Source organism: Callospermophilus lateralis, chromosome 6, assembly GCF_048772815.1.
Source record: "Callospermophilus lateralis isolate mCalLat2 chromosome 6, mCalLat2.hap1, whole genome shotgun sequence".
In the NCBI taxonomy this organism is placed as follows: Eukaryota; Metazoa; Chordata; class Mammalia; order Rodentia; family Sciuridae; genus Callospermophilus; species Callospermophilus lateralis.
In genome coordinates, this window is record NC_135310.1 from 132,797,088 (window position 1) to 132,821,528 (window position 24,441).

A 24,441-nucleotide genomic window follows, 5' to 3' on the forward strand; every position below is an offset into this window, starting at 1 on the left:
AAGGCTAAAATGCTTTGGGTATAGAATCACATAGAGTTTATATCATAGATTTTGTGGGGCAGCCACAATGTCTACCACATGCTTTCATCTGCTACATGTGTACCAGAGCTACATACCAACTTCATTTATAATAACCAAAAATTGTTCTTCCAGGGAATCTTTGAATGAAAGGTACCCAGAAGTATCAGTTCTGTCTTTGTTGGTGGTTCTGAATGACAAACAGTTTTCCAGGTCTAAACTAATACAAATAAAAGTATAATAAAAATTGAGGAGGATCTAGCTAAAAAGGAATATTTTGGTAATGAGAAATTTTAGCAGGAGTTATTTCAACTCCCAAAATTGTTTTGTGGATTAAATACTAGTGTATTTTGGTTATGGTTTATACATTATAATGCTGGCATTTACCATTCAAGAATCAATAAAGAAACCATACTTTCAATAAATTCCCTAACACATGTTTATTGAAAACATAATATTTGTGCAACTTTCTGACAGTTACTAGAGATAACAATGATTTAAAATTAAGACTTGGTTACTACACACATTCAGGGAATATGTGTAGCAAATAGTTCTAATAAATGAAAACAAAGATGTTTAAAAACCAAGACTCCGCTTTTCTGTCTTTTGGGGTGTGTGACTTTCTTTTCTTCTTTCTTTTGGTGTGATAGACCAAAACCTAAGGCCTTCTGCATGCTCTGGTCTCTCCCACATGTTCTAATCCATCCTATTCCACTCTTACTTCATCTTGACTTTGTGTCCCACCATCAGTCATTCTAGAATCCCAAACCAGCATCAGTACTTACTGACCTGAGTTTCCCAGTTTCCTGCCATCCCCAGTCAACTGATTGTCATGTTCCAAACTAAAGATCTGGGTGAATACTATTTAGGTATGAAGGAATGGCACATCAGGATGTGGTGGTGATGAGAAGGGTCCTAGAATCAAATGTCTTCATTTTAAGGCATTCTTCCCCTACTGAATAGCTGTGTAAACACTCTGACCTTCAGTATTCTCATCTGCCCAGTAGAGAATAATTCTTATATAAATGTTTATTAAGTCATTCACATCCTAATACAGCTTGAGGAAACTCCTCATCTTCCTTTAAAGGTCTGAATCAGCCATCTGTGCAGGAGATGTACTTGTCTTTCCTCTTTTCTGTGGTCATGAATTTGAAGTATACATTCTGGGGCAATTGCAGTCCCGATAGTATTTCTGTTAGTAGTGTGGTGATGTTATTTGTTTTGTAATATTGGTTCAGTTCACACATGTGTCTTTCATTTATCTCAGTCATCTCAGGGCCCAGCTTCTAGAATTTGGCTAATCATCAGCTGGGTCAGTGCAGGTGATGGATCCTTTGTCTCTTACCATCCTGTAGGATAATGGTCTGAGCTTATTCCAAGAGAAGTTAGAATCCTTTCCTATTCTGTTAGAAGATGTATGTTAACAACTTGACCAGAGACAGTGAATAGGATATAATGGTCTCTTTCTCCTTTTGAGAGCAGCTGCAAGTCACAATTCTGAGAGTGGAAATAAAGGAGAATACAGAAATAAAACTAATTTGGAAAAAATCTGTGCCCAGCCCTAATAGTTGTGAGATTCAATAACTAATCCCTAGAAATTTAACTAAATGCCTAGAATATCATTATCTCTCTTTACTGAGAATAATTTGCAAAGAATTTTGAGTAAGGAGACATAATTTTCATTTTACTTACATAATTTTATTTAAATTATTTTACATTTTGAGTATACATTACTATTTGCAAAAAACCTATTTTATGAGAATGCTTATAAAGTGTATCTCTGACTAAAGTTCTAGCTTCACTGAAGTTATAGAGTGTAGGGATGATTCATCTCTCAGATATATTACAATATTTATTAGAAATTTTAGATTAAAATTATAGATTTTCAACTTTGACTTATTTTTGGTGCACAATATATATTAATGCAATGTATTTTTATGGTATTAATTATTGACTAGGAATGTTCCCCTTGTTAAATTAATTCACAAATAGGTTATTTTTGGCTGGATTAACTAGGTCTTTTTTTTCCCTTCTCTCTTTCTTTTTTCCCCCCACATAGTCAGTATCCTTGATCAGATAAAAAAAGTTTCTTCTACATGATCTTTTTCAGCCCTATAGAATGGGAAGCATGTTAGAGCATCATCTACATGTTGTAACTCTCTTTGATCTTGTAAATTGAGTTCCCTTAAATCCTTCATTAATGCTTGCCCAAACAAGTGGGGACCCTCCAAGTTACTTGTTGGGCCTTCCCTTCTGGCTCTCTCCATTCAAATGCAAACAGTTATTGAGAGTCAGGATACAGGAATGTAGACTTTGCATGTTTTAAATCATGCACCAGTTTGTGTCTGGAGGAGTCTACCTTAAGATTATATAGGGATTAGGAGGCATTGGGTCAATGGGAATGACTGCCTTATTAATTATTCTTAAGTCTTGAAGCAAAGGATAATCCCCATTACTTCTTTTAACAGATAGAATTGGGGTGTTACAAGGCACCCAGAATCCACGATTTAAAAACTTAGTAATTAAGGGCTGATTGGCAGCAAGAGCCTCAGGTTATCAAGAATATTGCCTCTTGTCAAGTTTTGGAAATTGCTCAATAGAACTAGCACCACTCAAATGATTTGAGAACTTGGGTTTATTTACACTAGCATACTCATATAAGATATTGCTCTAAATTCTGGGCCCCGAGCTGTGGTAACAGAAATTTTACAGATAGTTTAACATCATTTATTAGCTATGTACCACTGTCAGATTTGAATTTTTGGCCTATATGACTAAGGACCATGAGTGGTAATTCTTGTGGCAAGCCTGTTTACTGAAGCAGAGAGAAAGGTCCAAAGCAGGCCAGCACCTGCAGGTGATAAGGGAAATTGTGCCTTCCACAGGCAGCTGTTTCTTAGGATAATTGCAAGTAAACATTCCTAAGAGCTATACTTCCAACCTAGCACAGAAAGGTTACAATTTAAACCAGTATTTAAACAACACTCTTACAAAGACCACAGCTATGAATATTCCCCCTCTTCAGTTAGAGAATTTAGTAGGCTCCTTAAATCTAATCATAATGAGTAGGTTTGTTTTGACCCTCCCTGGGATTCCAATGTTCCATATCTCAGTATCTGTAGGCATTGTGAAGATGTTCTCTGGGATTTGTGTTAAAGCCTTAAATGTCATAGGTGATTCCTGTGAATTTTCAAAAATGATCTGAGCTCCTTCTTTTTAAATATATCTTGACCTAACAGAGGGTGAAGTCCCTTTGATCTTCAGGGTAATGATGTTTTCAGTGTCCTCATCACTCACACTGTGGCTATTGCATGGGAGCAAAGCCACTCTTGGGCTGTTATACATCCAGTGCCTCGATTTTTTTTCAGAAGAAACATTTCCTGGGTGGAGATATCTTTTGAGTGTATAGAAAACTAGATTTGAGTAGTGCTGCCATCAAGATATGTACTTCCCATTCTATTACCTTATCATTTCTTCTTTGGGCCATTATTTCCTTTTCCTGTTCTTGGTTATAATATGTGGATGTAGCTATTTTTACTAGCTCATCAGAGGGAATTCCAAGACCCAAGCCTAGCCACTGTACTTTCTTTCTAATGTCTGGGCTGACTGAATGATAAACTTACCTATTAAAATTAACGGTCCTTCTAGAGAACCTGAAGTTATAGAAGTGTATTTAATGAGTATAACCTAAAGGTGTTTCATAAAAAAGCAGGACTTTCTTTATTGTCCTGCCCTATTGCTATTAATTTTGCATAGTTTAAAGGCTTTGTTTCACTTTCTCTCAGACCTTAATTTAAGCAGAATAGGTAATGGTTCTGCTTTTTCCTATCTTCTTCCTCATCATAATTTCATTTAGGGTCTATAGTAGGAACTGCAGTAATTCCTATAAGGTAACTCTGATCTACAAGATGCAGTGATCTCTAAAAGCTTAAGGAGATCCTGTCACTTTCTATTACTCTGTGCTTGCTAAAATCTGTCCAAGTAGTATTATTTATATCCTTAAAAGTTAAGTCCAAATCTTTGATTAAGTGTTGAAAGTTCTCAGTGTATTGGTGTAGGTCATGTGTAAATTTTCCTAGATATAGTCTGTTCTGTTTTAGATCCTTAAATAAAAATAGGACTTGAACCCCTGTAATGCCAAAGTCTTCAGCTGCTTCTTGTGTTATGGAATTCACTCTCAGAAAGACACCAAGCACCACTCCAAGTTCTTGAAGTCTTGAAGAACTCAGGTTTCTTTACACTGATGGACCCAGATAAGCTAGAGCTCTGAAGTTCTGGACCCAAAGCTGAGGTTACAGGGGGCTCTTGATAGGAAAGTAGACATCATTTCTTAACCAATATAATATTGGAGGGTTTGATATCTTGGCCAATGTGACCAAAGAGCATGCACAGGGCATTTACAGTAAATAGTTTGTAGGTGCAGAACAAAGATAGTAAAACACCTGTGAGTGCTGCCATGAAGTGGCCTTCACCATAGGCAGCAGTAATGCAGATAACTTGATTTTACTTCATGAAGAGGCTAGAATTCTAAGAACAAAGCCTACAAGATCATTGTTTAGGCAGCAATTAATTGGCCCAGCAATTAATTGATATAGCTACATTTCTATAGAGTTCAGAAAGTTACAAAGTATAGGAAAATTAACTCTTTCCTCAGAGAAAGGTTCTTTATCTTAATGTTCTTATAATTTTATTTAGTAATCAGGTCTGGATCTCTGTCACATTCCCCCACTTAGAGGCATGCCTGTTTTTGTATTAGACACCAACCTTAGAGATTTCTCTTATGTGAGATTGGGTGTTTAGGGTCTTCTTGTCCCATTGCATGATAATTAGATCCAGAGGTCAAGACCATCTGTAATTTTATCACTTTAAGATGTGACATGACAAATCCAATTAATCTCATGTTTTCACCATTTATATCCACTTGTCCACTAACATTTCCCCCTCAAGTATGGGATACCCTGAATCACACAGGGAATAAGGGTGATGAAGTTCAATCAGTAGCTACTTTCTGATGATTAGGGCTGTAGGTCTATAGTGTTGGTATTTTGAATCCTTGTTATCTGTCAGTGAAATGCTTCATATTATTTATAAGGTCTATCCTGGGGGCCAGGGTAATTATCTGGTTTGATAGAAACAGATTATAAAGCCATCTGGGAGGTGGATGCCCTATGAATAAAACAAGAAGACATAAATATAGGCCAAAAATTGATACAGCAACAGACATAGTAACATCAAAATACAACAATGATATGAAAATGACTATAGATAACAGCAATTTGTTCCACTAAGAAGTACCAGAAAACCAGCTAAAAGGTTGATTCCATGCCACAAAATGAAAGGACATAACATCATCTATTTGAAAATTAAAATCTTTAAGAATTTGAGTTACATTGTCAGAGTGCTCAGGAACACAAAAACAATATTCAGTCTAAATAATGGCACAAGTGCCAACCCAAGCTGTAGTGTGAAAATGCAAAGCCATCTAGTTTTCTAGGATTTTTTTCTGTGTTAAGAAAAAAAATCTAAGAATCCTTCCTTCATATTCTCTGGTCTTACTTACTCTTCATGGAGATGACACAAGTGTACATCTTCAGTTTCATTTAAAGAAATGCTTTTCTTTTTAAAAGACCATGTAGAACTGTACTTAGGCTATACTCCTGCCAGGTAAGACCAAGTAGGTCAGAACTGACCTTGTTTTTATCTATTGGTAAGAGTCAGCTGAGTTTTGTTTAGGGTTCACACTTGAGAACTTTGGAGAAGCTTTCTTGCCTCCTTTAGCTTTCTCCCATCAGTTGTGCCATATTCAAGGATGGGTCAGGGTTTTGCCAACCACATGTGGCTTCTGTTAGAAGCTTTAGGGATATGTGTTTTTCCAATGACCCCCCCCCCTCCTTTTTGCAGAATGCACACTGGTTGCCTTCCTGTTCTCTGTAGTTGCATTTATTCTCCTAATTGGGAGGTCATGTGGCTCAGAATTGCAAACTCTTTAGAGAAGCCCCTTTATTCATTTGGTTCAAGCCAACCTCAAAGAACAAGAGTGACATTTAGGCTGTTTTTTCCCCCTCTTGGTCCTTTTACTTTCTTAATTTTAGTCTTCATGTTTTGGTTTTAAATATCTAGCAAGCCAGTTTCACCAGTCATAAAGTAGAAGTACTGGGTTTCACAGTTATTTACCCCTTCCATTTAATTGGGGTCAGTATTAGCTTTGAAAGTCACCCTTACATCCTGTCTGTCCTATAGGTGATGGCTTATTATCTTAAATTAATTTAGGTTGTTATATAAGACATTGGAGTTTGCAAGGCACTAACAGGCAATAGTTGTCAAGTTAACAAGAAAAGTGCAAAAAAATTAAGAATAAAAATATATTCAATTTGTGAAATAGTTGTGAACCAAGAAAAATAATTTTTATAATCTTAAACATTTATTAGTTATATATTATATCCCCTGCTTGAGATCACAGTGATTTTTACAACAAAAATTACTCTTTTGAACCCAATTTCAAATAAGCTCAAGGGTATCCTATTTTGAAGCCATTTTAACATGGAATAAGTAGAGGAGCAAAGCTGAATCCCAGTTAAGGTAGGGCTTTTCACAAGGTTAATCCAGGGGGCCAAAGTATAAGAGAGCTTTTAACTTCCTTTTTCTGGAAAAAGTGGAAAAATGCTTCCATGTTTTACAATGTCACCTTTAAACAGATCACGCCCTCCTGATTACTTTTTAAAAAAATTTTTTATTTTTTAAAATTTTTATTATTGGTTGTTCAAAACATTACATAGTTCTTGACATATCATATTTCATACATTTGATTCAAGTGGGTTATGAACTCCCATTTTTACCCTGTATACAGATTGCAGAATCACATCAGTTACACATCCACTTTTTTACATATTGCCATACTAGTGTCTGATGTGTTCTGCTGCCTTTCCTAACCTCTACTATCCCCCCTCCCATCCCCTCTCCTCCCATCTTCTCTCTCTACCCCATCTACTGTAATTCATTTCTCCCCCTTGTTTTTTTCCCTTTCCCCTCACTTCCTCTTATATGTAATTTTGTATAACAATGAGGGTCTCCTTCCATTTCCATGCAATTTCCCTTCTCTCTCCCTTTCCCTCCCACCTCTCATCCCTGTTTAACGGTAATCTTCTTCTCATGCTCTTCCTCCCTGCTCTGTTCTTAGTTGTTCTCCTTATATCAAAGAAGACATTTGGCATTTGATTTTTAGGGATTGGCTAGCTTCACTTAGCATAATCTGCTCTAATGCCATCCATTTCCCTGCATATTCCATGATTTTGTCATTTTTTAGTGCAGAGTAATACTCCATTGTGTATAAATGCCACATTTTTTTTTTATCCATTCATCTATTGAAGGGCATCTAGGTTGGTTCCACAGTCTAGCTATTGTGAATTGTGCTGCTATGAACATCGATGTAGCAGTATCCCTGTAGTATGCTCTTTTTAGGTCTTTAGGGAATAGACCGAGAAGGGGAATAGCTGGGTCAAATGGTGGTTCCATTCCCAGCTTTCCAAGGAATCTCCATACTGCTTTCCAAATTGGCCCCACCAATTTGCAGTCCCACCAGCAATGTACAAGTGTACCCTTTTCCTCACATCCTCGCCAGCACTTGTTGTTTTTTGACTTCATAATGGCTGCCAATCTTACTGGAGTGAGATGGTATCTTAGGGTGGTTTTGATTTGCATTTCTCTGATTGCTAGAGATGGTGAGCATTTTTTCATGTACTTGTTGATTGATTATATGTCCTCCTCTGAGAAGTGTCTGTTCAGTCCTTGGCCCATTTGTTGATTGGGTTATTTGTTTTCTTATTGTTTAATTTTTTGAGTTCTTTGTATACTCTGGATATTAGGGCTCTATCTGAAGTGTGAGGAGTAAAAATTTGTTCCCAGGATGTAGGCTCCCGATTTACCTCTCTTATTGTTTCTCTTGCCGGGAAAAAAACTTTTTAGTTTGAGTAAGTTTCATTTGTTGATTCTTTTTATTAACTCTTGTGCTATGGGTGTCCTATTAAAGAATTTGGAGCCCGACCCCACAATATGTAGATCAGAGCCAAATTTTTCTTCTATCAGATGCAGAGTCTCTGATTTGATATCAAGCTCTTTGATCCATTTTGAGTTAACTTTTGTTTAGAAAGAGCTGCATGGATTTGAATTCCTAGCAACCTGTCCATCTTTTATTACTAGAGTTAATCTCTTTGGTAATTTAATACTTAGTGTGCCTTCTATGATCTCTTTGATTGGTTCCTTCAGGAGATATAAAACATTCTATTAATTTATTTTACTTTTTTTATTAGCTTGTGCTTTCTTTCAAGCACTTCATCTTCTTTTCCTAAATCTTGGGAGCTGGCATCAGCTCCTTAAAACAAGCCAGCATGCTTTTTCCCCCTTCCATACAAGTAAGAGCTTGTAATCACCCAGTGTTCCTCTGACCTAAAAAAGCTGAGAAATTCACATTAATGAAAACACCGGGACTAACAAAATTGCTGTCAGCTCTCTCCCATGGAAGCATGTCTGGTGCTTGGTAATTAGCTGGATGGAATGTGGGTAATAGGGGGAGAGCCTGGCCACTCTGCTGCTGCTGCTGCTGCTGATGATGATGATGATAAGGTTATGCAACTTTGAAATCAGGAAGCAGAATCCGTGGGGTAGGGGAGAACTGCTTTTAACAAGCTACTGGGATTGGCTGAACTTGCACTGGCCTTGCACTCTACTATTATAACCTTGATGTTTTTCTCATCTGTAAACTTTATTTGCACGCCAGAGCTCAGCTGCATTTGCCCGGGTCCCTAGTTTCTTTAATCTTTTGTCTTGGCTGCCTTGCATGTAAATTGGCTTCAGACTTTCAGCTGCCCATATATTGCCCCAGTTCACACTCTGTAAAGAGTTTTTTCTTTGTAGGCTCCTGTCCAAATGGCAGTGTGGCTTAACACTGAGCAATATGGTTGCTATCAATAGTAATGAGTTGTTATTGAGCCTCAGTAAGAAGCTTGAGTAGATGGAGCAATTCAGACAGTTCAGGGCTGAGGGTTTCCCAGCTAATGATCTGTGAGACGCTGGAGAACCTACCCAGCCACCCAGGTATCTCTTCTGCTCCTTCCAGAGGAGAGGTTTCCTTTCCCTACTAGAGATGTCATAACTGATGATTCTAAAACTGTTGCAGTGAAAGTTTGTAACATTATTCTGTGTCCCTCACAGTAATGGTATAAGCACCATTTCCATACCTTTACATAAAACTTATGCATTATTCGGTCCTCTTCTCATACCAATGCACCAAATGTGGTCATTTTTCTTTTTGAAAATATAGAAATGCAGAAAAACTGAACTGATAGAGAATGAGGCTGTTAATATTGAAAGAGGAAGGTGCTTAGCTTTCCTACTACTTAAATATTGAATTTCTTTAAAGGTGATATATGCTTAAGAATATTTTTCCTTGTCCTTTTTCCTTTACCTTTTCTCTAGAACAGATGAATTTATGTTGCAAAGTCTAAATAACTGAGAGGATATATGCTGATTTACAATTTAGAGAAACAGTTTGGCTGCTCTTGCTAACAGAACCTGAATAGCTTTGTCCTTTTAAAGACTGTTTAACTTGATTTCATGAGTTAATCACAAAAAAGAATTATTTTTTTATATTTCATCATATTCCATTCCTTTCTTTCATGCCCATAAAACAGGAGCCAAGTCAGCTTTTTATAAACCTTACTGTTTTGACCTGAAGCCCCCAATTGTTTTATAGCAAGAACTCAATAATCTTGCCAAAAGTCACGTTGAGGCAGGAATCCTGCAGAGGCAGCAGTGTTCTTGGAACTAAGTTCTCAGGGTGACCAGCTGTGCCCATCACCTTCTTCGGTCCCAGCATGATTTGTACAATGGGTTCTACTATTATAACCTTGATGTTTTTCTCATCTGTAAACTTTATTTGAGGCTGGGTGGGGTACAGGGACCAAGAGAACGGAAAATAAAAAGGACCCTTGGGATGCAGAAGAGGTGAACCAGAGGTTAAGTGGCCTACATCTCTGCTAGCCGACACAAAAGATCCATCAGCAATAGCACAGGTCTGTGACTCTGTTCCATAATCTGAGTCAAATTTCTAGAGACGTATGAGCAATTCAGCACACACAGGAATCATCTGGATGCCTAACAAAAGCATAGCTTCCTGGGGGCCCTGCTCAGATTCTGATGCGGTAGGTCTTGTGTGGGGAATCCAGGTATCTGCCCTGTGTGGAGGGTGCATGTGATTGCTGGTGTTCTGAGGACTACACTTGGAAAAACACCAGGTGAATGCCCCTTGTCATCGCTTCCCTTTGGCTCTTTGACTCTGCTTCATAAAGTGACTCTGAATTTGACTTTGGTGTCACTACCTGGACTGGAGTCAGGATTCCTTTGATGTAAGAATATGTTATATATATATATATATATATATATATATATATATATATATATATATATATATATATATTTTTTTTTTTTTTTTTTTTTTTTCCTCACCCCACTCGAACTCCATCTGAGGGCACTTTAGATACATTCTTTCCTGGAAACCTGACTTTCTAGAATGTTCCCACTAGTCCAGTGGTGGAACTGTAGAAAACTGGAACCAACACCTAGCTTTTCAGACCACCACAGATCTTCTTCCTTTGAAAAGCCCTCTACCATTCCAGTGTTAAGAGATGTTCCCAGGCTGGATTTTCAATTGGGAAAAGTGAATGAACCAGAATTAAATTGTCAAGAATTTTAAAGTTTCCCCTGTGTATCAAAGTGGGATCTATACAATCTATAGGTACAACTTAAATAATAAAAATAATACAAATCATTTATAATTGACTACTGTTTGTCAGGTCTTATGGTCTTATTCTACAGGAGTGTCATATATTCAGCTAATCCTCAGAATTACCAATACTTTAAGAATTATTATTATTCTCCTTTTATAGATAATGAACCAAGGTACAGGGGAGTTAAGTAACTTGTTTAGTGTTAGACAGCAAGAAAATAGAAGCCTGACCATCTTGGCTTAGAGAAGTTAAAATGAAGTTCTTAAGGAAACCATGAATCAAGAGCTTCCATTTTCAAAAGATAAAGGAAGTAAATTCATGAAAGGTGGGGATCAGAGGGACACAACACAGCCAACTATGAGAAGCGCAGCTATTTTTTTTAAATTTCCAGAAGTGTACCTAGACATAGTAGCTTTATCCTCTAATACATTTGGGGGTTAACTCCAGGACTTTTATTGTCATTCAGGATTTGACAATATAATAGTTATTTGTGTCACTAAACCTTTAAGGCTGGAAGGTTTTGTACTTTAGTAGCTGTTAAAGATCTTATGGAGGAAATCACTGTCATGACCCTGGAAGTTCTAATTTAACCTGCATTGGTCAAAACATGTTTTTGGCATGGTCAAACAGTTCTTTCCTGACTCAAGTAGCTTTACAGAGTGTTTTTATTTTTTATTTTTATTTTTTAAAATATTTTGTTTTAGTTGTAGTTGGACACAATACCTTTATTTTATTTTTATGTAGTGCTGAGGATTGAACCCAGGGCCTCACACACGCTAGACGAGCACTCTACCACTGAGCCCCAGCCCCAGCCCCTACAGAGTGTTTTTAAAGTCTGACTTCAGTCTGTCTGGAGATATGTAGCCCTTCTGGTTAGTCCTAGTAGGTTCCCTTTTGAGGATTTTTGCTTGTTTATGTTTAGTGTTCTAAAATGACAGAAAAAGAATTGGTATTGCTTAGTTCTTAATTCCAGAGTTCCATCTTGATAGAACTGTCTCCTGGGGCTGGGGCTAAAGCTCAGTTGGTAGAGTGCTTGCCTAGCATGCACAAGGTCCTGGGTTCAATCCCCAGCATCACAAAAACAAAAAATGAACAAAAAACATCAACAAAAAATTCTACTGGCTTACCAGCCACAGTGCAAAGGTGGTTTCATTATGGCTCATGTCCAGTTTTGCATCCTGTATCCTTGGCTTGCAGAGCTGCAGCTCCCCATGCCTCCTACCAAGTCTTCTCCAGGCAATTCAGAGAGTTTCAGGGGTGACTCTTCTGTGCTCAGTCCCAAGCTGTTCGTGACCATCAGCTTCTATCATCTCATTAGTGTACTGTGATATAATAAAAGTTGGAATAGAAAATAAGTGATAGGAAGGAACAGATTTCTATGCTTTACCACTATTTCTTTCTGAGGAGCTATTTGTTTAAAAAAAGAAAATTCCCTCTTCTGGAGGTGTGGAGTTTTTCATATGTCAGCCAGCTGTAACCTTTTGAAGCTTTAATGAAATCAGCAAATATAATCCACTATATGAGAGTGGATATGAATCAAGTCTATTATAGTTGAACAAATGGCATTAATTTCCAGTGCACATGTGGACCTGTTTTAAAATATTTGTTTGAAAAATGTCAAGCTGCTCATTGTTTTAGAATATTTGAGCAGCCTTCTAGTGTACTCTTTTTAAACAGTTGTGTTTCTAAAAGGTTACTGTGTTCACATATTTACTCTTTCAAATTTAAAAATTCTTCCAGTGGCATGGTAATAGGGAAGTAACTCAAATCCCTTTTTTTCATAGCGTGTACTTCCTCTAGGGTATAAAAAATTCCCTTTCACTTTCAGCAGTGGCTTTAGGCTATGGGACTATTGTATACCCTGGTGCTTATCAACTTGTCCCTGGGTGGGGAAGGTCACCTCAGAGTCTCCAGAGGTTACAGAATTCAGTTGCTTAAAGCTAATGACTCCTGTGTCCAGTGTCAGTGCCCTAGGAAGGAGAGGGCCTGGAGGAAACTAGCTTGACTGCTCTTAAGACTCTGGGGGTTGAATGATGAAGAAGACAGCACCCTGAGCCCTGTCCGCCTGGAGCCCAGCAAGGGTCACTGTGGGCACAGGCACAGCAGTCTCCAAAGTGAGTATGGGGAAATGCATAAGAATGTTGGGAGAAAATAGAAAACTTAAGTTTATCTCATTTTGAGTTTCTACTGTTGTGTATATTTCATAACGCACATAGTATGTTGATATCATGGTACATCTTTTGTAATAAACTTAATTATTTTGTATATAGGCACAGATAAGCTTCAGGACTTATCTGGTTTTTTTTCCCTGTTGATCTTACCTAATATATTTAAGAAAGATTGACAAGTACATTTCAAAAATCTAATTTATCTAATCAGGAGATTGATTTAATCAGAATGCCACATTCCATAAAAGATTTGATTGAGCATTTTTTTCCCCTAAAGATGAAAGAATACCCAGCAGCATGGTTACTTTTTTTGCTCTTATATCCAATTTAGCACTTCTTTCCAGTTAGATTTGAAACTAGAGATACTTCATTGGTGTGAGATAAACTGTTGTAAAGGTAAGATAACTCCATTTCTTACTAAAACATAGCCCTCCTTGTTAATTTGTTCACTCTTCTCCCTTCAATCCTTTCTGCCTTGTGTGATTTCTCTGTTAACTGGTTTGCACTTGCTCCTAAACCACCTCCCTGCTTGGGGAAGGCCCCCACACTCTCACCTGGCTCTCAAATTACCCTGGGTTTTCTCTCTACCCAACACTGGTGCTGAATTGCAGACAGCCCAGGTGACTTCCAGGTGACTACTTGCCTGAGCAGTGGCGGCTCCTTTCATGCACTGCGGAACCCCCTGGGTTAGGCTGACCAATGGATGTTGCCGGTGTTACAAGCTGTTACTATCAGAGCTGCTTTCTGTGATTTTGACCTTCCAGTCAACAGAGCCAGAAGACGTTTCTCTGAACTCCGCTTCCTGCGATCCATCACTAGCACTCATCCTTTCCCAGGTTTTCCTGGTATAGGTTTTTTGTTTTTGTTTTTTCCAAAAGAAATTCTTTCTTTTTGCTTCCTTCCTAAGGTACTTCTCTAACAATTAGATGCATGTATTACTTTCATTTCTGAAACAAAATTATTTGATAACTGTGTATGATTGAAAAAAAAGAGTTATAAGAAGATCACATTTTCGTTTGCTGTATTGAATCTTTCCTGGCTTATTTCTCCAGTTCTGATTTGTCACATTTCACTGTAAGAATGGAAATTACCATCAGCATTTCCAGATGGATCTGTGTGTCAGTGTTTAATAATTTCTTTAATTTTCTAAGTTAGCATGCCCATCCATAATTCCCCAATTTAAATTAAGTCAGTATTTCTGGCACCTCAAGTATTTCCTAAGTGGGGCTCCCTGGTTCACTACTCTGCTCAAAGCTGACAAGTTGTTGTGAAGAAAGTCTCCAGCGCTCAATCTCACTTCCACCCATGGGCCTGTACCAGCTGCTCCCTGAGGCTCAGTCCTCTTTCTCAGATCTTCATAGACTGGCTCTTACCACTCAGGTCTCAATTCAGATTTGACTGTGTTGGCCACCGAGTCTTCTGCCACTGTCGGTCACAATATTTGCTTTTGTAGGAAGTGTCACTGTCTAGAGTTGCATCACCTAACCTCTGATGAGAATGAAGGTTCAGAAGAGGAGGAGCCTTGTCTATCAAGTTCAGTGCTCTATTCTCTGTACTTAGTATGGTGCCTGGCACTTGGTGGCATGAGAAATGCTTACTGAATGCATGGATAAAACATTTGAGAAATGCTGGGCAAAATACAGTCAGAGTGAGCTCTATTGGCACAACACTTCCAAATGTACCTAAGAACACACATACACAGCTGGGGGAGCATAGAAGAAACTGGATATAATGTCATAGCAATTTACTGCATATAAGGGCAAATTCAGGTACATGATTGTCAGCTTAGTCTTTTAGTAATTAACGGTTCTTATAATTTTAAGACTGCACTACAGGCCAGGCTTAAAGGTGAACCAAGAGAGCCTCTAGAAAGTGCAGAAGAGCCCTCCTTCTTCCATTGCCCTCCATGTGTGTCCTTAGTTTCACCATTCAATGCACGTCACTGCTAGAGAGTAGACTTGGAGCTGCCACAGACTAGAGGTAGGCTTCTCTTGTGTCTGATTTCCGTGTTATTTTGGCTTGGTCCCTTATTTTGGTTTGGGCATTTGCAATTGTGATAGCAGAGGTGTTTCCCTTGCCATGTGTGGGACAGCCCTTAGAACTCCATGAAGGGGGAATTCCTAAGCCTCCTTTCCTAAGTGGGGGCCTGGGGCAGCCTCCTGCTTCAGGTATAGGATAACAAATTTGGGAGACAGTCTCATATTTCCATTTTAGTGTCGTTTTGATCTTTTATATTGTCAGATACTTCTCCATTAGTACAATACTGTACATATTCAAGAAAATTAAACAGTGGTGCTAGTGTAGTATTGTTAGGCTTTCTAGATTTGGGTGACGAAGCAGAAGGAGTAAACAGATTGAATGTGATCATTTTCTACTAGACACAAATCTTTAAACAAGAAACTAAGGTTGATCATCCTAAATGTCAGGTACATAATCTACAGAACCCTTCATGTGGAGAATCAGAATTGTAGGTTTTAATTTTTTATAAAAACCACTAACTTACATTTCACATTTTAAGCCAAGCATAAGTTTTCATTTATTTTTTTATTTGCCTTTCCAAGATAGACAAATATACTTTAGGACTATACATTACATAGATTAACTAGAATCATAAACCCACTTTTAAACTTTGCCTTTTTATTTTCTTGTTTTATCTATTAGAATTGGAGGAAGTTTTGCTGCATGTTTAATAACCGTGCATTTTGTTCATAGCTAAGATTAGTCGAAAATTTATGTTACTATGCTGTCCTTATTACAGTGTCAAGAAAAGTGAGTTGGCTTAACTTGATGATTATTCCTTTAAATTGGATAAACTCACTCATCAAACCTCTTGAATCTAGTGACTTCATATGTAGGTGAAGAAGGGAGAGAGCACTTTTTGATTTTTGATTTAATTTCTCAATGTTTACTTATATTTTCAGGGTTTTAGTTTCTTCTTGAATCAATTGCGATAATTTTTTTTCTAGATATTTATTCCTTTCATCATCCCAGATAGATAATTTTCAAAAATGTGGGCAATCTTTCCATAAACTTAATGTAATCTGGAGTGGAGTTTTCCTCCTAGCTGTCAATTTTATTGTTTTATTTTATTTTACTGTGGTAAGAACACATAATAGGAGATCTACGCTCTGAAGAAATTTGAAGTGTGTAATACAGTATTGTTGACTGCAGGAACAATGTGGTTCAACTGCTTTCTAGAGAGTCTTCATTCTTGCTTCACCTTATGACTATTGGTTCATGGCCCCAAGTCCCCCTCCCTCCCGCACTGGGCAGTCACTGCTCCACCCTTTGATTTTATAAATCTGACTATTTTAGATACCTCCTATAATCCTATGGCACAGTACTTGTCTTTCTGTGACAAGCTTATTTCACTTAGCATAATGTCCTTCAAAAGGTTCATTGTGTTCCTACTTCTTCATAGATTTATTTCAATCCCTTCTGGATAAATACCCAGAAGTAGAACTGCTGGATAATATGGGAGTTCTGTTTTTTGTTTGTTTGTTTGCTTTTTAAGGTACTTCCTTTTTAAGGTACCTGCTTTCCACAGCAACTGCACATTTCACATTTCCATGAACACTGTGCAGAACTTCCAATTTTTCAACATGGACAATGTGTGTTGTCTTTTTTTTTAATTTAATTTTATTTTTTAACTAACAGCCATTCTGACAAATGTGAAATAATATCTCATAGAGGTTTTGATTTGCATTTCCCTAAAAATGAGTGGCCTTGAACATTTTTTTATTTATCAATTGGTTATCTCAATGTCTCCATTAGAAAAACATTTGAGTCCTTCACCCATTTTTTAAACTGGGTTATAATTTTTTTCTATACTGAGTTATTAAAATTCTTTATATACTTTGAAGATTAACCATATATCAGATATAGAGTTGGCAATTATTTTCTTTCTTTTCACAGGCTGTCTTTTTACTCTCTTGACTGTGCCTTTGTTGGCAGAAACTTTTCAACTTCATGTAATCCCACTTGTTTGTTTTTGTTTTTGTCACCGATACTTTTGGTTTCATATCCACAAAATCGTTGCCAAAATCAATGTCATGAAGATTTTTCCCTGTGTTTTCTTCTAGGAGTTTTACACTTGCAAGTCTTATTTAAGTCTTCAATTAACATTTTGAGCTGATATTCATACATGGTATAAAACAAAGGTCCAGTTTCGTTCTTTTATAGTGATTATTCTGTGCTTCTCAGAACCGTTTGTTGAAGTATCTGTTCCCTAGTGTGCATTCTTGACACCCTCGATTAAAGTCATTTGACCATAGATGCATATTTATTTCTGGGGTCCCCATCCTGTTCACTTGATCTGTTTGTCTTAATTCCAGTGCTATATTGTTTTGATTACTGTAACTTTGTAATATATTTTGAAATCAGAAAGCATGATGCCTTCAGTTTTGTTATTTCTTAAGTTTGATTTGGCTATTCTTTCGTGGTTCCCTATGAATTTTAGAATTGCCTTTTTTATTTTAAAAATATGTTCTGATAATTTAGATAGGAATTACATTGAATCTTTAGATTGTTTGGAAACATATGGAGATTTTTACAACATTCAGCTTTCTGATCCATGAACACAGATGTCTTTTCATTTGTTTGTGTCATGTTTAATTTCTTTCCTGTTTTGCATACAAGTTTTTAACTTCCTTGGTTAAGGTTATTACTAAGTATTTATTATTTTTGAAGCTATTATAAATGAGATTACTTTCCTAAATCCTCTTCATATAATTTATTGTTAGTTTATAGGAACACTGCTAGTTTTTTAGCTTATTGACTTTGTATCCTATAACTTTGCTGAATTAGTTCTAAGTTTTTTGTGGAGTTTTTAGCACTTTCTCTAAGTAAAATTATGTCATTGTAAATAAGGACAATTTCACTTATTCCTTCCAACTTGGATTCATTTCATTTTATTCTTGCCTATTTGTTCTCAGACTTCTAGTACAATATTGAATAAAAGTGGTGAAAGTGAGCATTCTGACCTTATTCCCAATCTTCAAGAAAAAACTTTCAATTTTCCACAGTTGAGTTATTATGTTAACTGTGGGCTTTTAATATTTGGCCTTCATCATCTTGGGGTAATTTATTCCTTCTCCTTGTTTATTACATATCTTTAATAGGAAAGGATGTTGAATTTTGTCAAATGATCTTTCTGCATCTATTGAGATTATCATGTAATTTTTATCCTTTATTCTGTTAATGTTATATGTCATATTAGTTTATTTTTATATATTAAACCATCACATCCCAGGGATAAATTCCACCTGGTCATAGCATATGATCCTTTTAATATGCTATTGGATTTAGTTTGTGAGTATTTGGGGATTTTTGCACTGTATGTTTATTAGGTAGTTTTCATTTCTTGTGGTCTCTTTGTCTGGCTTTGGTATAAGGGTAATTCTGGCATTGTAAAATTAGTCTGGAAGTATTCCTTCTTCTTCAGTTTTTCCAGAGAGATTGAGAAGGATTGGTATTAATTTGTCTTTAAATATTTGGTGTAGAGTTCACTAGTGAAGCTGCCGAGTTCTGGGCTTTTCTTCATAGGGAGGTTTTTGATTCCTGATCTAGTTTCTCTACTAGCTATAAATCTCTTCAGACCTTCTACTTCTTCTTGCTTTAGTACTAGTAAGTTTTACATTTCTAGGAACTTGTCCATTACTTCTAGCATATCCAGTTTGTTGAAGTAGAATTGCTCATAAATTTCGTACAGTCCTTTTTAATGGTTATGTCATCAGTTGTAGTACTTCTTTGTTCATTTTTTAAGATTTTATTTATTTGGATTTTTCTCTGTTTTTTTTCCAATTTTAGTTGGTTTAGTAAAGAAAGAGTTGGTCAATTATATTTACCTCCTTAAAAATGCCAACTCTTAGTTTTGCTGATTTTTTTCCATTTTGTTTAGTTCTTTGTTAATCCTTATGTCCTTCTTTCTGCTAACATTGGGATGGGTTTTTCTCATTTTACTAATTCCTTAAGGTATTAATTTAAATTGTTTATTTGAGATCCTTCTTCTTTTTAAGCATAAGCAGCCCTTTCTGTGTACCTCCATCTTAGTACTGCTTCTGCTATGACCCACAAGTTTTGATGGACTGTGTTTTCTTTTTGTTTGTCTTGGATTATATGATAATTTCCTTTTTGATTTATTTTTTGATACAATGCTTGTTCAAAAGTGTTGTTTCATTTTAAAATATTTATGACTTTCTTAAGTTTCTTCTTGCTGCTGATTTCTAGTTTCATTTTATTGCGGTCAGAGAAGATACTTGGTAAGATTTCAATCTTAAATTTATCAAGACTTGTTTTATGACCTAGCATGTGATCTACCTTGGAAAACACCTCTGTGCACCTGAGAAGAATGTCTACTCTGGTGCTATTGGGGGGAATTCTGTACATGTCTGTTAGCTCCCTTGGTCTATAGAGTATTATTCAGAATCCTCTCTTTCCTTATTTATCTTCTATCTGGATGTTCTGTCCATGATTGAATTGGGATATTGAAATTTCCTACTATTGTTACTTTCTGCCTATTTCTCCCTTCATTCTGTCAGTGTATGCTTTATGTATTTGGGTGCTATGATGTTGGGTGAATATATTTATTATGGTTACATTTTCCTGGTGAACTGACCCTTTTATCCTTACAGGTTTTTCTTTGTCTCCTATGATATTTTTGTCTCAAAGTCTATTTTGCCTAATAAAAGTGCAGACACTCATTCTCTCTTTGGTTACTATTTGCATGGAATACCATTTTTTCATCTCTTCCCTTTCAGTCTATGCACGTCCTTAAACCTAAAGTGAGTTTCTCAGGTTGAATTGTATTTGTTTATTTATTTTATCCATTCAGTTACTGTGTGTCCCTGTATGTCTTTTTTTTTGTATTTACCTATTTATTTTTTTTAAATTTCTTCTGATTTGTTATACATGATGGCAGAATGCAATTCATTTCATATTATACATATAGAGCACAATTTTCCGAGACACTGATTGTACACAGAATATTTTCACACCATTCGTGTCTTATTCATGTACTTAGGGTGATGATGTCTGACTCACTCCACCATCATTCCTATGCCTTTGCCCCCTCCTCCTCCCTCCCCTTTGCCCTATCTAAAGTTCCTCCATTCTTCCCCACTCCCTCTCCACCCCAGTCACCATTATGTGTCTGCATCCTCATATCAAAGAAAACATTTGGCTTTTGGTTTGGGGGGGGGGGATTGGCTTGCTTAATTTAGCATTATATTCTCCAGCTTCATCCATTTACCTGCAAATGCCATGATTTTATTCTCTTTCAATGCTGTGTAATGTTCCATTGTGTATATATACCAAAGTTTCCCTATTCATTCATCTACTGAAGGGCATCTAGGTTGGCTCCACAGTTTAGCTATTGTGAATTGTGCTGCTATAAACACTGATGTGGCTGTGTCCCTGTAGTATGCTGTTTTTAAGTCCTTTGGGTGTAGACTGAGGAGAGGGATAGCTGGGTCAAATGGTGGTTCCATTCCCAGATTTCCAAAAAATCTCCATGATGCTTTCCAGGTTGACTGTACCAATTTGCTGTCCCACCAGCAGTGTATGAGTGTACCTTTTCCCCCACATCCTTGCCAACACTTACTGTTGTCTGTATTCTTAATAGCTGCCATTCTGATAGGAGTGAGATGAAATCTTAGAATAGTTTTGATTCGTATTTCTCTAATTGCTAGAAATGTTCAACATTTTTTCAAATGTTTCTTGATTGATTGTATATCCTCTTCTGAGAAGTGTCTATTCATTTCCTTGGCCCATTTATTGATTGGATTATTTGTTTTTTTGCTGTTAAGGTTTTTGAGTGCTTTATATATCCTAGAGATTAGTGCTCTATCTGATGTGCTTGTGGAAAAGATTTGCTCCCATTCTATAGGGTCTCTATTCACCTCACTGATTGTTTCTTCTGCTGAGAAGTAGCTTTTTAGTTTGAACCCATCCCATTTACTGATTCTTGGTTTTAATTCTTGCACTATAGGAGTTTTATTTAAGAAAGTTGGGGCCTACACAGAGATGATGGAGATTTGGGCCTACTTTTTCTTCCATTAAGTGCAAGATCTCTGGTTTAATTCCTAGGTCCTTGACCCACTTTTAGTTGAGTTTTGTGCATAGTGAGAGATAGAGGTTTAATTTCATTATGTTACATGTGGATTTCCAGTTTTCCCAGCACCATTTGTTGAAGAGGCTATCTTTTCTCCAATGTACATTTTTGATGCCTTGGTCTAATATAAAATAACTGAAGTTATGTGGGTTAGACTCTGTGTCCTCTATTCTGTACCATTGGTCTACAGGTCTATTTTGGTGCCAATACCATGCTGTTTGGGTTACTGTTGCTCTGTAGTATAGTTTTTAGGTCTGGAATAGTATTGCCACCAGCTTCATTCTGGGTCTCATATTTTTCCAGATGAATTTCATGATTGCTGTGTTTATTTCTATAAGGAATGCCACTGGGATTTTGATTGGGATTGCATTGAATTTATATAGTGATTTTAGTAGTATGGTCATTTTGACAATATTAATTCTGCCTATCCAAGAACAAGGTAAATCTTTCCATCTTAAATTTAATGAAAAAGGTGAAAGACCTCTATAATGAAAACTACAACATGCTAAAGAAAGAAATTAAAGAAGACCTGAATGTCTATTTATGGGGGAAGGGTATACCTGAGATTGAACTCAGGGGCACTTAACCATTGAGCCACATCCCCAGCCCTATTTTGTATTTTATTTAGAGACAAGTGTCACTGAGTTGCTTAGCACCTTGCAGCCTTGCCATTGCTGAAGCTGGCTTTGAACTCACAATCATCCTACATCAGCCTCTTGAGCCACTAGGATTATAGGCATGTGCCACCATGCCCAGCCTACTATATATCTTTTAATAGGAGAATTTCATCCATTACATCCACTTATTGTAATTATTGATAAGGGAAGGATTTACTATTGCCATTTTGTTGGTTGTTTTCTATTAGTCTTGAAATCCTTTCCTCTGTTTTTCCTCTCTTGTGATTTTCCTTTGTGTTTTTTTTAATATTAATTTGCTTTGTTTCTTATTGACATTTTAAGCCTTACAGTTTTTTGTGTGATAGGGAATTTTGGTTTGCTGACTTATTTTGCATAGGCTGTTTTAAATTCCATTTTTGTTGAATTTACTCTCCCTTTAGGCTCATTATTTTTTCCTCTAGAAGTTTTGCTATCACTTCCACCTGGCCTGCAACACTTCCAGTCCAGAGCCAGTTTTTTTATCAGTCACTCTTGCTAATAGTGACTTTGAGGATAGCTCATTCTCTCTCTAAGCCAGCAGGTGACTGGACTGAGAGCCTGGTGTCGAGTCATGTCTTCATCCATTTCTCCTCAACAGGCCCCAACTTTTATAAATTTTTATCACTTGCCATGTTTTCTTGTTTGTTTGTTTCAGCCTCCTCTCATAAGCCCAATCTCCTTGCTTGACTTCACTCAATTATCCTGGCTTAGGTCCCTTATCCTCTGTAAAGCAATTTTATGTTCTTTCCCTGAGGATCAGAATACCCAGTGGTCAATGCTAGCTTCTTCAGCAGGTGCCCTGCAGATGCCCTGGCTTCACATCTACTCTCTACTTGTGATTCTAATCCATTTCTAGTCCACGGAGATGCTTATCTGCTTCTTGGAGCCAAGCTGTAACCTTTTGGTTTTCACTTTTTATATATCATCCCTAATTGCCTTGTGTTTGGAGCAGAGGAGTCATAATAGTGTAGATTTGCTGAACCGTATTGACCAGAAGTCTCATCATTAACTGTTAAGCATTGCTTCATTTCTGGCCCTAATTTCTTGTCTGTAGCTTTGTATGATTCTGACCTTTGAAGAACACAATAAAGGTTAATTTTTTAAAAATGCACTCATTGTTTATACTCATCACTGAGCGAAAGTGGGTTATATTACACAGTAGTTGAAAGTAAACTTCTTTAATGTTTTTATGCCTCTGAAATTGTAAAGGTCAAAGTGATTAATGGGAAATGTGTTTTAATTGGGCATTGATCACAAAAAGTGATCTTGTTTCCTTTTAGGGACTAAATTAAAGCTTGATTCTGAGTCACATTTTATTACTAAACAAACAAATCAACTTGAGTTGCCTCTACTGTCCTCCAGGCCTTGTGAAAAATTGATGTGAAAGGGGATAAAGGAGGCCTGTGCCATCGGGAAATCTAGTGAGTCTTAGCTGGAGACTGGGGTGGAGGGCATGCTCCTCCTGACCCCTTGTAGAAGTCCACCAGAACCAGAGAGGACAGCCTTTTTGTTTTTGAACCTCCCAAACTATGTCCTGGCCTCAGCTCCCTATCACCAGAGGAGTTTATTCCTTATCACACACCACCACCCCCAACTGCTTGAGAATTACCGTCAGAGCCACTTTACTAACAACATCCATCATTGGGCATTATGATAACAATAAAACCTGTAATTCCATTCTAAGAAGGATTAGGAAGGTGGACAGACTGAGCATGTGCTGGGTGCCAGGCAGTACAGTAGGTCTTTGCCATCACTGCCCAGTGGCACAGTGGACGGATATTAATATCCACTGTTAGATACATTGAAATAGGTGCTCAGAGAGCTCGGGCAGCCTCTGAGGTTCCTAGTAAGTGGTGGAGGCAGATTCCAAATCCTGGCCTTTATGTCTCTAAAGCATATGGTCTTTGCTGCAATAAGAGGGACAAATACAAAGCTAAAACTTGTTCTATGTCACTGTAAGTTTGCCAAAGGAACATCTGAGGATTAGAAGTGATAAATTGTTAGAGTGTAGGGTTAAAACAGAGGAAAGGATACCATCTAGTTTTTTCTTTGATCTTTAAACAAGATTCCACTTAAACCTTTGTCTACAACAGCATATCAAAGTGAGAGTCACCCTTCCTTATCTGCTCCCCATTTCTGACAACCTCTACTTCTCGACAGAGTATGCTTTCATGGCATGTCATGGTACCTCAACCAGTGCTTTTCGTCCTCTGCTTATGCTTCTCATTCCTCCATGAAATATTCTAGACTTTTAATGCTTTCTTCAAGGCCCATTTTGCACCTTCTCCTTAGATTTAAGGAGCTCCTAGGGAGAGGGCCATTGTGTGGCCATTTTTGTCAACTCTGTTCATGAAGTTGACTAGAGTCATTCATAAGATTCATCAAAACCAACAAAACCATCCCAGGTATATGGGAAGCTTCAGTTCAAACCCAGAGCTGCCTGGTTACCTAGTAACTCCAAGTTCTTTAGAGAAGGCTGGGCATATGTGCTTGCTTAAGCTGTAACTTTTTCACCCTTTGTACCCTATAGTTGAAATTAAAATGTAACTTAGTTATTTCATGGCCTATAGATGTATTCAAATGGAGCAAATTCATGCTGTTTTAAATTAGGCTCACCAAACAACATTTTTAGAATATTTGTCACATTTCTAAATAACATGTGCTTGTGATTGATACTCCCTCTAATTCAAATTGGCAGCACATAGTAC